Source organism: Alexandromys fortis, unplaced genomic scaffold (assembly GCF_014885135.2).
Source record: "Alexandromys fortis isolate MF-2015 unplaced genomic scaffold, M_Fortis_MF-2015_v1.1 scaffold_120, whole genome shotgun sequence".
Taxonomy (NCBI): Eukaryota; Metazoa; Chordata; class Mammalia; order Rodentia; family Cricetidae; genus Alexandromys; species Alexandromys fortis.
In genome coordinates, this window is record NW_026067999.1 from 5,371,077 (window position 1) to 5,383,148 (window position 12,072).

Here is a 12,072-nt window from a genome sequence, read left to right on the forward strand (position 1 = left end):
TTGGAGACTTGCTCTGCCACATCTTAATGCAGCGTGTGTGCTCACTGGATGGAGTATTTACCAGCACCAACTTTCTGCTTCTGCAGCTAAACTCAGCCAACCTCAGCCTATTGGTATTCCTGTCACACTGAAGCCGGATTGCCTTGGCAGACAATCGGCTGAATGTGTTTTCTCTGATTTTTTTCCTGAGTCCCTTTTATCATGGGTAGTTTCAGAAACAATGGGAAGGTAGGAAAAAAGGTTGAGTCAGAAGGCGGGGGTTGGGAGGCCAGCTTGCAAGAGATCTGTGAGTACCTCCATGATTATCAGTGCCTTATTTAATGACTTACTGGAGGCTATCAGACAGTATTTTGTAATAACAAGACAGAACCATAGCAACCAGACTACAAAGAGAAGCCCAGGCTTCTGGAAAGGACTTGGAGTCTCTGAAGAGCTGTTAGCATTTTGCAGCTTCTAATTCTTTTTGTTTTTGTTTCTTTTCAGTAGCCACTGGAGATGCACTGGGTGTTTTCTTTTACACACCCCGAAATGATGATTTGCTGCAGGGGGAAAGAAAACGAAAACAAACTGGCTTCAGATTGGAATCCTTTAGTTGACAGACATTTTAAATAGAAATCTTTTTTTTTTCACTCATATTTTTTTGGGCTGGTTCAATACATAGAGTTTGGGCCTACCTTGAGGAAGCACTGTGTTCTAGTCCTAGCATCTCATATACAGTGATTTCAGCACTCAGGAGATGAAGACAGGAAGATCAGAAATTCAAGTTCCGTTTCCACTACACAGCAAGTTTGAGGCCAGCCTGTGCTACATGAGACCCTGTCTCAAATCAAACAAGAAACAAAACAAAATCTTTAAAAATATATTTATATAGTTACTGGATAAGAGTTGATTTTTTTATATTAACAATAATCTTTTCATCCTTCTGAAAAAAAATAAAAAAAAATAACCCTTAGCTGTCCCTACAGCTTCTTCTCAGCCTGGGCCTCTCATGTCAACAAGGACTCCTCCACGACCTGTCTACCCACCTGTTTCCCTGGGCCTGGACCTGAGCCTGAGCCCACCATTTTCTCATTTTAGACCTAGTACAGCCTTTGACAAGACCAGAAGTCGTTATTAACTGTCTATATAAAGGCCAGTTGAGGTTACATGGTGAGTTTCAGACCAGCCTGGACTACAAGGTAAGATCCTGTCTCAAACACCTGCAGTAAGAACAAAGCGAATGGCCCCCAAAAGAACTGAAAGCCGTACTTGTACACGAGGGCTCACAGAAACAGTGTTCATAATAGGCAAGTGGAGGAGACCTCAATGCCCATCAGTGCATAAACAAAACAGAGCACCGCCAGGAAATGGAAGGCTGCTTGGTCACAAAAGGCGATGCAACACCAAGAAGTATTTGAAGTGATGCTCTTATTTGATCATTACACATCATATATGTGTACCAGGATATCACACTGTATACCAAACATATACAATTATCGTGTGTCAAATTACAAACAAATTAAAGGACCTTGGGGATGGATAGTTCGGTTGGAAAAGTGCTTGTTCTGCAAGCATGGTGACTTGATTCAATCTCCAAAATCTTCATTTAATAATAATAATAATAATAATAATAATAGCCAAGTGCAGGGGCACATACTTGTCCAACTTTGGGGAAGTGGAGACAGATGGCTTCCTGGGGTTCACTGGTCAGCCAGCCTAGTCTACGTGGTAAGTTCTAGGTCAGCGAGAGACACTGTCTCCTATTCCAAAAAGGTGCGTGGCACTTGATGAACTATACTTGAGGTTGTCCTCTGCCTTCCACATACACTCTGACACACGCCTGTAACCCCAGCACTTGGGAGGCAGAGGCAGGAAAATTGAGAATTTAAGGTCATCCTTGGTTTTAGAACAAGAGAGAGAGAAGTGGGGAGGAGAGAGGGAGAAAAAGGGAGAAAAGTGAACAAGGCTACTGTCCTTAGGACAGGGATAGGCAAGGAGAGGACCAGGAGTTACAGTAGGTAGGGGCAGTTAGAAAAAGATTTCTCCCTAAACCTCCGGCCTGATAGAGGACAAATATTAACAGCATGACTTGTTGCCAAAGTCCTACCTTGAGCCACTCTAAATCTCGAGGAAAAGTTAACACAGAAGGTAAGTCAGAATTTGGTTAGGAACGTCAAGGCATGATAGAGAACACTAAATATTTAGAGGAGTTTAGAAATAGCTTAGCTGTGGAGGCTCCCCACAAGGCAAGATGGAATACACTATAAAGAACATGTGAGCTCTGGGTATCGAGTCAGGGGTTTTGGCCCCCATTTGAGTGACTACATGAATGTAAACTTGGTCATGCCATGTAGCTTTCTGAGTCTTGATTTTTCTCATCTAAGTACATCCCAGAGGAATACGGTATCCCAAGTGTTTGTGGAACATTTAAAGTGTAATGACTGATTCCCTTAGGGCAAAAAGAAGGTAACTTTGAGATGAGCCCAATGTTTCTCAGACTGCCATCCCCTGAGACTTGTTACTACTCTGATGGCAGGTTCCCAGTCCTTGAGTTTCTGATCTAGGCTATTTGTTGGTTGCCAACTTGACGACATCTGGAATTCACTAAAAACCAAGCAGTTGGACACACCTGTGATAAATTTTTTTTCTGAATTAAATCATCAGTAATGGAATGGCTCACTTCTAATCTGGATCTTTAATAATAATTTAATCTGGGTCATGGATTCTGCTGGCAGCTTATATAAAGGACATGGAAGAAGGAAGCTAGCTCTCTTTGCCTGCTCATCCTCATTCTCACTGGCAAGTCCATCCCTTCACTGACATTAGAGCCTATGCCTTCAGGTTCTAGCATATACTCATGATCAGCTGAGACAGCCAGCCTGGTAGACTGAACAACTACTGGAAACAATGGAAAGTTTGGGCTTTCCATTGGCAGATATCACTTTGTTGCACTAGCTAGACCACAGGCTGTAAGCCATTCCAATACTCCTTCTATGTGTGTATGTATGTATATTATGTATGTATATATATATAATGCATACATATCCATATGTGTATATATATTCATGTATTCATTCTATCAGTTCTGTTCCTCTAGAGAACTTGACTAATACACACAATGCAAGGTACAAGAATGAAATACAGTCTAGGAAAGGTGTGAGTTGAAGAAGTCAGAGTTTTTGGCCCCTAATAGAATGACTACATGTCTATGCACACGGTCATGCCGTGTAAACTGTCTGGGTCTTGGTTTTCTTCTCTAAGTATATCTCAGAAGAATCCAGCATGCTAAATGTCTGTGAACATTTAAAGCCCAGCAATTGATTCCCTTAGGGCAAAAAGAAGGAAAATTTGAGATGAGCCTAATGTTTCTCAGACTGCTGTCCCTTGAGACTTGTTACCAAACCTTTCTGTTTAACTGTAGCTCCTCTGATACTTCTGGACCAGGGACTACCCTTTCAACTGCTGTGATAAGGATCCTGACCAAAAGCAAGTCAGGGAGGAAGTGGCTCATTTGACTTACACATTTACATCATAGCGCGTCATCAAGGTTAAGCCAGGGCAGGAGCTTCAGGCAGCGACCTGAAGACAGGAAAGGAAGCAGAGACCTTGGAGGAGTGCTGCTTGGTGACTGCTCCCCATGATTTGTTCAGCCTGCTTGCTTTCTCACAGCGCCCAGAACCACTGCCCTGGAGTAGCACCTCCAACAGTGGGCTGGGCCTCACACATCAACCGTTAGTCAAGAAAATCCCCAACAGTTTTGCCTACAGACAAATCTGATGGAGACATTTTCTCAATTCAAATTCCTTCTTACCAAGTGACTCTAGGCTGTTTAAAGTTGACCTAAAGCTAACCAGTGCTGGGACAGAGGCTGTGTCCTCAAGGTAAATGAGAGGAATAAGCAAGCAGGAAGCAGCTGTGACATAAATCCTCAGGCCTCGATGACAGTCATGGGAACCATGACACAGCGCACCTTGGACAATATCTGTTACTCACAGTACTGATTTAGTACAGAAAGGGTAAAAGGGGAGGATACAAGAGGAATGGAAAAGCAATTTCTGCCCACATATGCTCTTGAAAGGCCTCTCTGGGAATGTCACAGAGATTCCAGATAGTGTCACTGCTTGGCTGCCAAAACGTATTCCACTATTTTTTTTTCATTTTCCCCAGAATTAAGCCTAACTAGTGAGAACATTTCAAATTAAAATATCATGGCATGCATTCATAAGGACTGTAATTCACTCATGGAATCCAGCCCTAGATGTCATGTCATGGAGTACCTGGGTACTGATTGAGTAGAACAGAGAGTAAGAACTGATTCTGTTCCCTCTGCTTCTAATTTCCTTGTGCTGTGAGCACAAGGGCAGGGCTCTCCCACTGATCTCATTTAGAGAAATTCCTGCCAATTATTCTGATATTTGGCTGATTTAGATTATTTGCTCAAGCGAATAACAAGCTTTCATTTTGATTTTTGAGAAAGGATCTCATCACTTAGTCCTGACTGGTCAGGTATGCACTATGTTTTCCCAGCCTGTCAGCTTGTGGTGATCCTCCTGCCTCAGCCTCCTGAGTGCTGGAATTATATATTTGTATTTCCATGCCTGCTGTAATGGACACTTTTAATATTTTCTAAGAGTTTACTTATCTTGGAATAGCCTTCTTGTCTCTAACCTTGAAAGGGCTGAATTTCCTTTGATGTTTTCTACACAATTGCACTTCAGGGAATTCTTCTCAGCAGGTGACATTGGTTTGCAAAACTTGGCTCAAGAAGAATATAAATCATCTCCTAGCAGCACTTAGCATGATGTTGAACACCAAATGCATTTATAGTATTTTTCTTCTTATTGTACATATATCTATGATTTACATTATCTTATGGAAGACATTGTATATATCATATAATAAATATGTTTTAGAAGGAAGATCTGGGTTTGTATCTTAACTCTTACTTGGGGATCTGGGTGACCCATTCTAATTAAGTTAAGCTTTTTTATTATGGATTTTTTTATTTTACTTTTTCTTGTTGTTTGAGAATCATAAGTATCAGACTGGCCACAAACTTGTTCTGTAACCAAGGATGGCCTCGAACTCTTAATCTTCCTGCTTCTACTTCATGAGTACTAGGCTTGCAGGCTTGCACCACCAAGCATAGTTTATGTGGTGCTGGGGATTGATCCCAGGGCTTTGAGCAAGCAAGGCAAACATTCTATTAACTGAGCTACACGGCCAACCACCCACCCCTTGTTGTTTGTTCTTTTGTCTTATTCCATGTATTCCATTACTCCAGTTCCAATTTTCCTTAAGAGCTCTTCCCCCTCTTGCTCCCCTCTTAAGATCACCTTTCTAGTTTTGTGAAGTACACACAAACACACACACACTTTTGAATTTTAGTTATGCATTTGGAAGAAAGTATGAAGTATTGGTCTTTCCAAATCTGGTTCATTTTGTTTGGTGTGATGATTTCCAATTCCACCCCATTTTCCTGTAAATGACATGATTTCATTTTTCTATATGGCTAGATATAAATCCATTGTGCCTATGTACCACGCTTTCTTTATTTCTTTGTTGGACTGGGTTCTTCACTTTAGTCTTGTATTTTATCGATGCAATCTTACTGATATCAAGCTATAAGCAAAAGCCAGATTTCCTATACATTTGACTTACCCCATATTACCTACTAAGCGCCCCACTGAGCCAATAAGATAATTGAATAACTAGAAAAGATGAAGAAGCGATCATCGAGTTCGAGGAAGGTGCAAAAACGCAGTCGTTTGCTTTTCATCAATTCTGTGTTTTCTTAGCTCAATGAAAAAAGATACACTTAATGAAAGAGGATCACAGCACTGTTTATGGAAGGTAGCAGGCAGGAGACATTTCATTAAAGCCATGAAATCTGTAGCAAGCTCGGAGGCATTGGATACGTGTGCCCAAGCGCAAGCCGGGAAGGGAGGTTTGCAGCCTGACTGTCCATCTTGAAAGGCACCAAAGCACACTTGGAGGTGACTTGTTTTCTAGGCACTAACGGGTCCTCTCAGGATTGAGATGACGAATGAATCAGTCAGAACTGATCCTGATCCTTGTGTTTCCCATGGGCCTCTGCAAGGTCATTATGCGGCGACTTCTGTTAAAATGTCGCAGACGACGCCACTCCTGCCTTCTCCTGCCAGCATGTCCCATGTGAAAGTTACTAAGGAAATGCTCCCTAGTGAAATAGTAGGCATGTCTGCAACCCAGGAGATTTCAGTGGCGACGCTATGGTGTTCAGGGACAAGTCCTGCCAGGATTTCATCCACACTGTAGAGAGACAGCCTGGGAGGGGGCAAAGCATTTTATAAACAAAACTGAGTGTGCACGGTGTTCACTTACGGTGCTGGGCAGAGAGTCGGCAAAGGGTTGTGACTTGAATGGATGAATACAAGTGACAAATTTTAAAGTTCCGATCGAATGAAAAATAATTAGGTTTTACCTATATTTAGAGAGTCATTTTCAAGTCATTTTTCAGAGTCCTTGAATCAAATAGTGTAATGTAAACAGAATGTGAGGAATCGGAGAGGTGCCAAGTTCATTTTCAAGAGCAATATTTTATTTTCAGTGTGTGTGTGTGTGTGTGTGTGTGTGTGTGTGTGTGTGAATGCACCTAAGATTGCATGAACATTGGAACTCACGTACCACAAGTGTGGAGGTCAGAGGACAACGTGCAAGAATTAGGTCTTTCCTTTTGCTATACAGTTTCTGGGGATAAGACTCAGGTTTGTCAGGGTTAATGGCAATAACACCTGCCAAGCCACCTTGCCCGCCCCAAGGGCAATATTTTATATAAAAATAAAGTTTTGCCAGGTGGCTGGTAGTGCATGTCTTGGTGTAGGACTTCCAGCACACACTTGTCTGGAAGGCTCAAATCCCTTGGGCTGAGAAATGGCTTTTGTCACAGAGAGTATATGTGAATAGTATGTGGCAATGAGAACATATGAGGGGTCACGTTGGATTTTCTAGAAGCAGATCTGGGACAATGAGATATTTAGGTAAGTTTCTCAAGAGTCTCAATGAAGCATTTTCAGGGCTCCTTTCATACCCCTCACATTTTGAGGAACAAACAACAGGAGCTAGGTGCATATGCATTTTCTGGTAAGGACATGGAGGCTGTGGTCTGACCCAGGCTGTGTACCTAAGTACCATAGCTTTAACTAGAGCCTCATTCCATGGACAGTCATCCCTTTGTGGTAGAAGACTGATGAGCAAAGACTCCCTGTCCATTTGGCTTTGTCGTCTGTCCCTTAAATGTTTTGAAAGTTTTGAGCCTCCCTTAGACAAGGACCACATAGCTCAAGCAGGGCCTCACTCAGGGAATAGGTAAGTTTCTCATCCTGTACGCCAGCCCCGATGCGGGGTTTCTGGCTTGTATTTCTTCCTTGCAATACTCACTCTTAGCAATAAGAGCAAACTAATCTATTTTTACAAAATGACTCAGCTATCTCTGGAAACACTTGCGATGCTTGGAATGTTCGGTTTTAATAATTTCCTGATCTGTATGCAGTGAGGCGTCTGAATGCAAGACCCAACGTGAAATCCCTTGCTCTGATGGAGTTTGGATTTTGCTGTACACTCCCCTTGCACTTCAATTTAATCACAGGCAATCCTTAAGAGGGCAGAGATCTGCTGTAGCTTCCTCGGCTGTTCGTGCATTTACCAGAAGTGCGTTGTGCCTTTCATCTTATCTCCTTCATCCATTTCCTTAAGCTGAAAACCTTCTTATGATCTAATGTTTTCCTTCACTGGTGTCTGGATATCCAGAGCCTTCCCCAAACTCTGCCATGGAATGTTGATGTATTTGCTGAAGTCTCCTGCACAAGAGCAGAAGGCCGTTGTCCCAGACTGCAGCATACCATTCACTGACCTTGGGATCTTATAGCATAATAATAATAATAATAATAATAATAATAATAATAATAATAATAATAATGAGTGCTTACAACCATGCCGACCTTTTTTGGATAGCAATTATACTTCCTATATATAGTCTAATAAAATAATTACAAGTATATTTAAAGGTGACTACATGGATGTTTACTACTTCAAGTTTTGCAATAAAAAGCATATTTAAGGATTCCTCAAGTGACTGAACATTTGCTTGCCCCACCCTCAAGCCTGAAAATGTATATATTTAAGACCTACACTATAGTGTGATGATGTTCAGAGGTGAGTCCTTGGAGGGCAACTGGGTTTACATGGACTCGGGAGAGTGGGATCCTGAAATGGGGCGATCATCCATAGAAATGGGAAGAACTAGGATGTTCTCTGTCTCTCATCTCTCTCTCTTTTTCTCTCTGATTCACAAAAGGAAATACAAAAAGAAAGCAGTCATCTAAAAGCTAGGAGAGTGTTCTCAGCAACAATCTTGACCTTGGACTTCTCAGCTTCCAGAACTGAGAAAGTGTGTGTGTGTATGTATGTGTGTGTGTGTATGTCTGTGCATATGGAAGCCAAAATGAAGTATTGTGTGTCTCCCTCAATTGCTTTCCACCTTTTTGTTTTTGAGGCAGTATCCTTCACTGGTGTGTAGTTCCCCAGTTTAGCTGGACGAATGCCCCAGGGATCCCAGGGACCCTGCCCCATCACACACACACTGGGATTATAAACACGTACCACCGCATCAAGCTTTTTAATGTGGGGGCCTGGGGATTGAGCAAGCATTTTAACCAACTAAGCCATATCCTCAGCGCAGGCCAGGCAGTGTTTTACATTGGATTAGCGCTTATAGATCTGGGTTTCATCTCATCTCTAGTTCTCATCTGCTCTGTGAACGTGAGAGAATTAGCTAACCCACAGGAGCCCCAAGTTCCTGGCATCCAAGCAGGTAACAATGCCTCACTTCAGGGTGACTTTAACTACTATGGGAAACAACGCATTATCCACGCACTAATTCCCTTAACACAGCAGTTCTCAATCTATAGGTCATGACCCCATTGGGGGGTGATATATCAGATATCCTCCATATCAGATGTTTACATTATGATTCATAACAATAGCAAAATGACAATTATGAAGTAGCAATGAAAATAATTTTATGGCTGGGGGTCATCACAGCATGAAGAACTGCATTGTAGTGTTGCAACATTAGGAAGATTGAAAACCACTGCTTTAACCAATATCTATGAAATCCTTCTACCTGGATTGCTTGCCTAAGCAGACCTCATACACTCTAAACCTAAACCTCATGTCAAAATCTTTAATGTGATCTTGAGGGAAGGTAGGCCGCGGGGGTGGGGGTGGGATGGAGGTGCCACTGAATCTCTACTTCTCTTTCCAACTTGGCCATATTTACTATCTTTTTTCCCCCTGCTTTTCAACATGACTTGTTTCTTTAGTTGGTCTATTGAGGGCAGGTGGCCAAGCCTGGCTTGCTAGGGCTGCCAGGATTGCACCCTAACAATTAGACCAAAAAGAGACACAAGTGCCTAGTAACTACTCAAGAACATGGAAAAAAGCTGGCTATTGTGGCACATACCTTTAATCCCAGGACTCAGGAGGCAGAGGTAAGCAGATCTCTGTGAGTTCAAGGCTAGCCTAGTCTATGTAGTGAGTTTCAGGACAACCAGGGCTATGTAGTGTTGACTGAGCTTTCTGTCCTGCTCGGTTCCCGTAGTTCTTAAGTCACAAAGAAATCACACAGAGGTCTACATTAATTATAAACTGATTGGCCTAGTATCTCAGGCTTCTTAATAACGCTGGCTTTTTGGGACCCTAGTCTATTTGGATGCACACCTTCCTAGGCCTGGATGGAGGGGAGAGGGCCTGGACTTCCCACAGGGCAGGGTACCCTGCCCTCTCTTAAGACTGGAGGGGGAGGGAGGAGGGGGAGTGGGGGAGCGGGAGGGGAATGCGAGGAGGGGAGGAAGTGGAAATTTTTGAATGGAAAAATAAAAATATAAGAAAAGATGTTACCTTTCACTTAAAAAAAAAAACAAAAATAATTCTTATATTAGCCCATAATTCTTGTCTGTGTTAGCCACGTGGCTTGGTACCTTTTTCGGCGAGGCAGTCACATCTTGTGTCCTCTGCATCTAGGTCAGGACTCCAGACTGAAATTTCCCTCTTCCCAGAATTCTCATTGCCCCACCTCTACCTCCTGCCTGGTCGCCCTGCCTATACTTCCTGCCTGGCTACTGGCCAGTCAGCATTTTATTAAAAATAATACAAGTGACAGGATAAAAGACCATTGTCCCCCAGCAATATAGTGAGATCTGTTGTAAAATACTAGTTTAAGATGTATTACATTTGTTTAAGCTGTGGAATATTTGTTTAATGATGCAAAGATGGGTTGCATTCTTTTATGTTGTATTTGTTTAACTTTGTAAAGCTGTGTTACTTTGCCTGTCTAAAATACCAGATTGTTCTAATAAAGAGCTGAACAACCAATAGCTAGGCAGGAGAAAGTATAGGCGGGGCTGCCAAGCAGAGAGAATTAATAGGAGAAGAATGAGAAGAGGGAAGAGCAAGAAAAGGAGGAGAGGAGGATGCCAGGGGCCAACCTCATAGCCACACAGCCACATAGCTAGCCACGCAGCCACGCCGCCACGCAGCTAACCACGCAGCCATGCAGCCACGCAGCCACACAGCTGGCCACGCAACCGCGCAGTCACGCAGCTAGCCACGCAGCCAGCCATGCAGCCATGCAGCCACATAGCTAGCCACAGAGTAAGAAGTAAAGAAAGACATATAGAAAGGTAAAGAGCTCAGAGGCAAAAATGTAGAAGAAAATTTAAGTTAGAAAAGCTGGCTAGAAACAAGTCAAGCTTAGGGTGGGCATTCATAAGAATAAGTCTTTCTGTATTTATTTTGGAGCTGGGTGCCAGGCCCCCAGGGAGTAAAGTGTTAAAAAAATACAGAGACCCTGCCTCAAAGAATGGGGGTGGGGCAGAATATGGAAAGAGGTACCCTCTTACCTAATCGACAAAGGTCCTGGAGACTGACTTTATCTAAAGGAGAATTTTGGTGGTTGGAAATCCTTGAGACAAACTGTCTAAAAGTTACACACACAGGGAAGCCCAAGGGCTCACTGTCAGCATCCCCCCCCCAGATGTCTTGCTGACAGGGAAAGGTGGAAACACTCTTTCCTTGAGAATGGATTAGGATTGTCCATGGAGGACAGAGCTTTAACAGGCTTTCTGGGTTCTTCCCTGATCTCTCAGAGAGAAACTCTGAGGAAAACCTCAGATTAAAAAAAAGTCAGAGCTTTATCTTTAGATAATGCTACCTGTTTGCCTCGCCTGTCTCTGCTTGGGAGATCCTGTAGGCCATGGGTGGATCTGGCTGTCTGCCTCCAATCTCCAACCATCCGTGTATAACAATAAAGAAAAGCTCGGTATGTGATAGTTCATATCTCTAATACCAGCGCGTGGGAGGCTGCAATAAGAGAATTGCTGGAAGTTCAAAGACAGCCTGGACTACAATGTGAGACTATCAAACACAGAGAGAGAAAGAGAGATTAAAAAAAAAAAAAAAACAAGGTCTAAGGTTGACCTCTGTCCTTTTATATACATGTGCCCACCCCCACACAAACATGTAAGTGCACACACACACACACACACACACACAGAGGTGGGGGAAGGAAGCAGAAAGGAAAGGGAAGAATGGAGGACATTTGATCTATCATCTTAGAACATCAACAATAAGAACAACAAGCCTATAAAACTGTAAGAATAAACATTTTAAAGAATTACTGTCTTGGAGAAGGGGGTCATTTTTCAGTAGGTATCTTAGATTTTATGTTTCCTGATGTGTTTGAACCTCCAGAAGAAGGTTGTAAAAATGCTCATCAAATATCTTTGTGGAAGGAAGGAAACAATTCATGAGACAGGAGCCAATAAAACCATGGTGGCTAGAAATTCTATGTGGTTTCCATTTAAGGGAGAATTAAAAGCTCTCTGGAAAAGAACCTATGTGGTTTTGTGAATATACAATCAACTTTGCTATAGGGGTTGTCCAATAGCAAATAATCAAGAAGGTAACTAGTCAAAGAATTATTTACTTGTGAATTGTTTTATTGATACATTGTTTCATGTAGCCTAGACTGGCCTGGAATCGGGGATATATATA

At 42.4% G+C, this 12,072-nt stretch overlaps 1 long non-coding RNA gene across 2 annotated transcripts in view; it reads left to right on the forward strand.

Moving 5' to 3' along the window:
- The window catches only part of LOC126512680 (uncharacterized), a 531,499-nt gene that overhangs the window by 458,760 nt on the left and 60,667 nt on the right, over nt 1-12,072 (forward strand). The window contains exon 7 of one of the 2 annotated variants that reach the window (XR_007595124.1): nt 484-1,498. The exons of the other annotated variant lie outside the window; for it this stretch is intronic. This is a non-coding gene — a long non-coding RNA (uncharacterized lncRNA). Of the gene's footprint in view, nt 1-483; nt 1,499-12,072 lie in introns of those variants that run through there. 2 annotated transcript variants of the gene reach the window in all.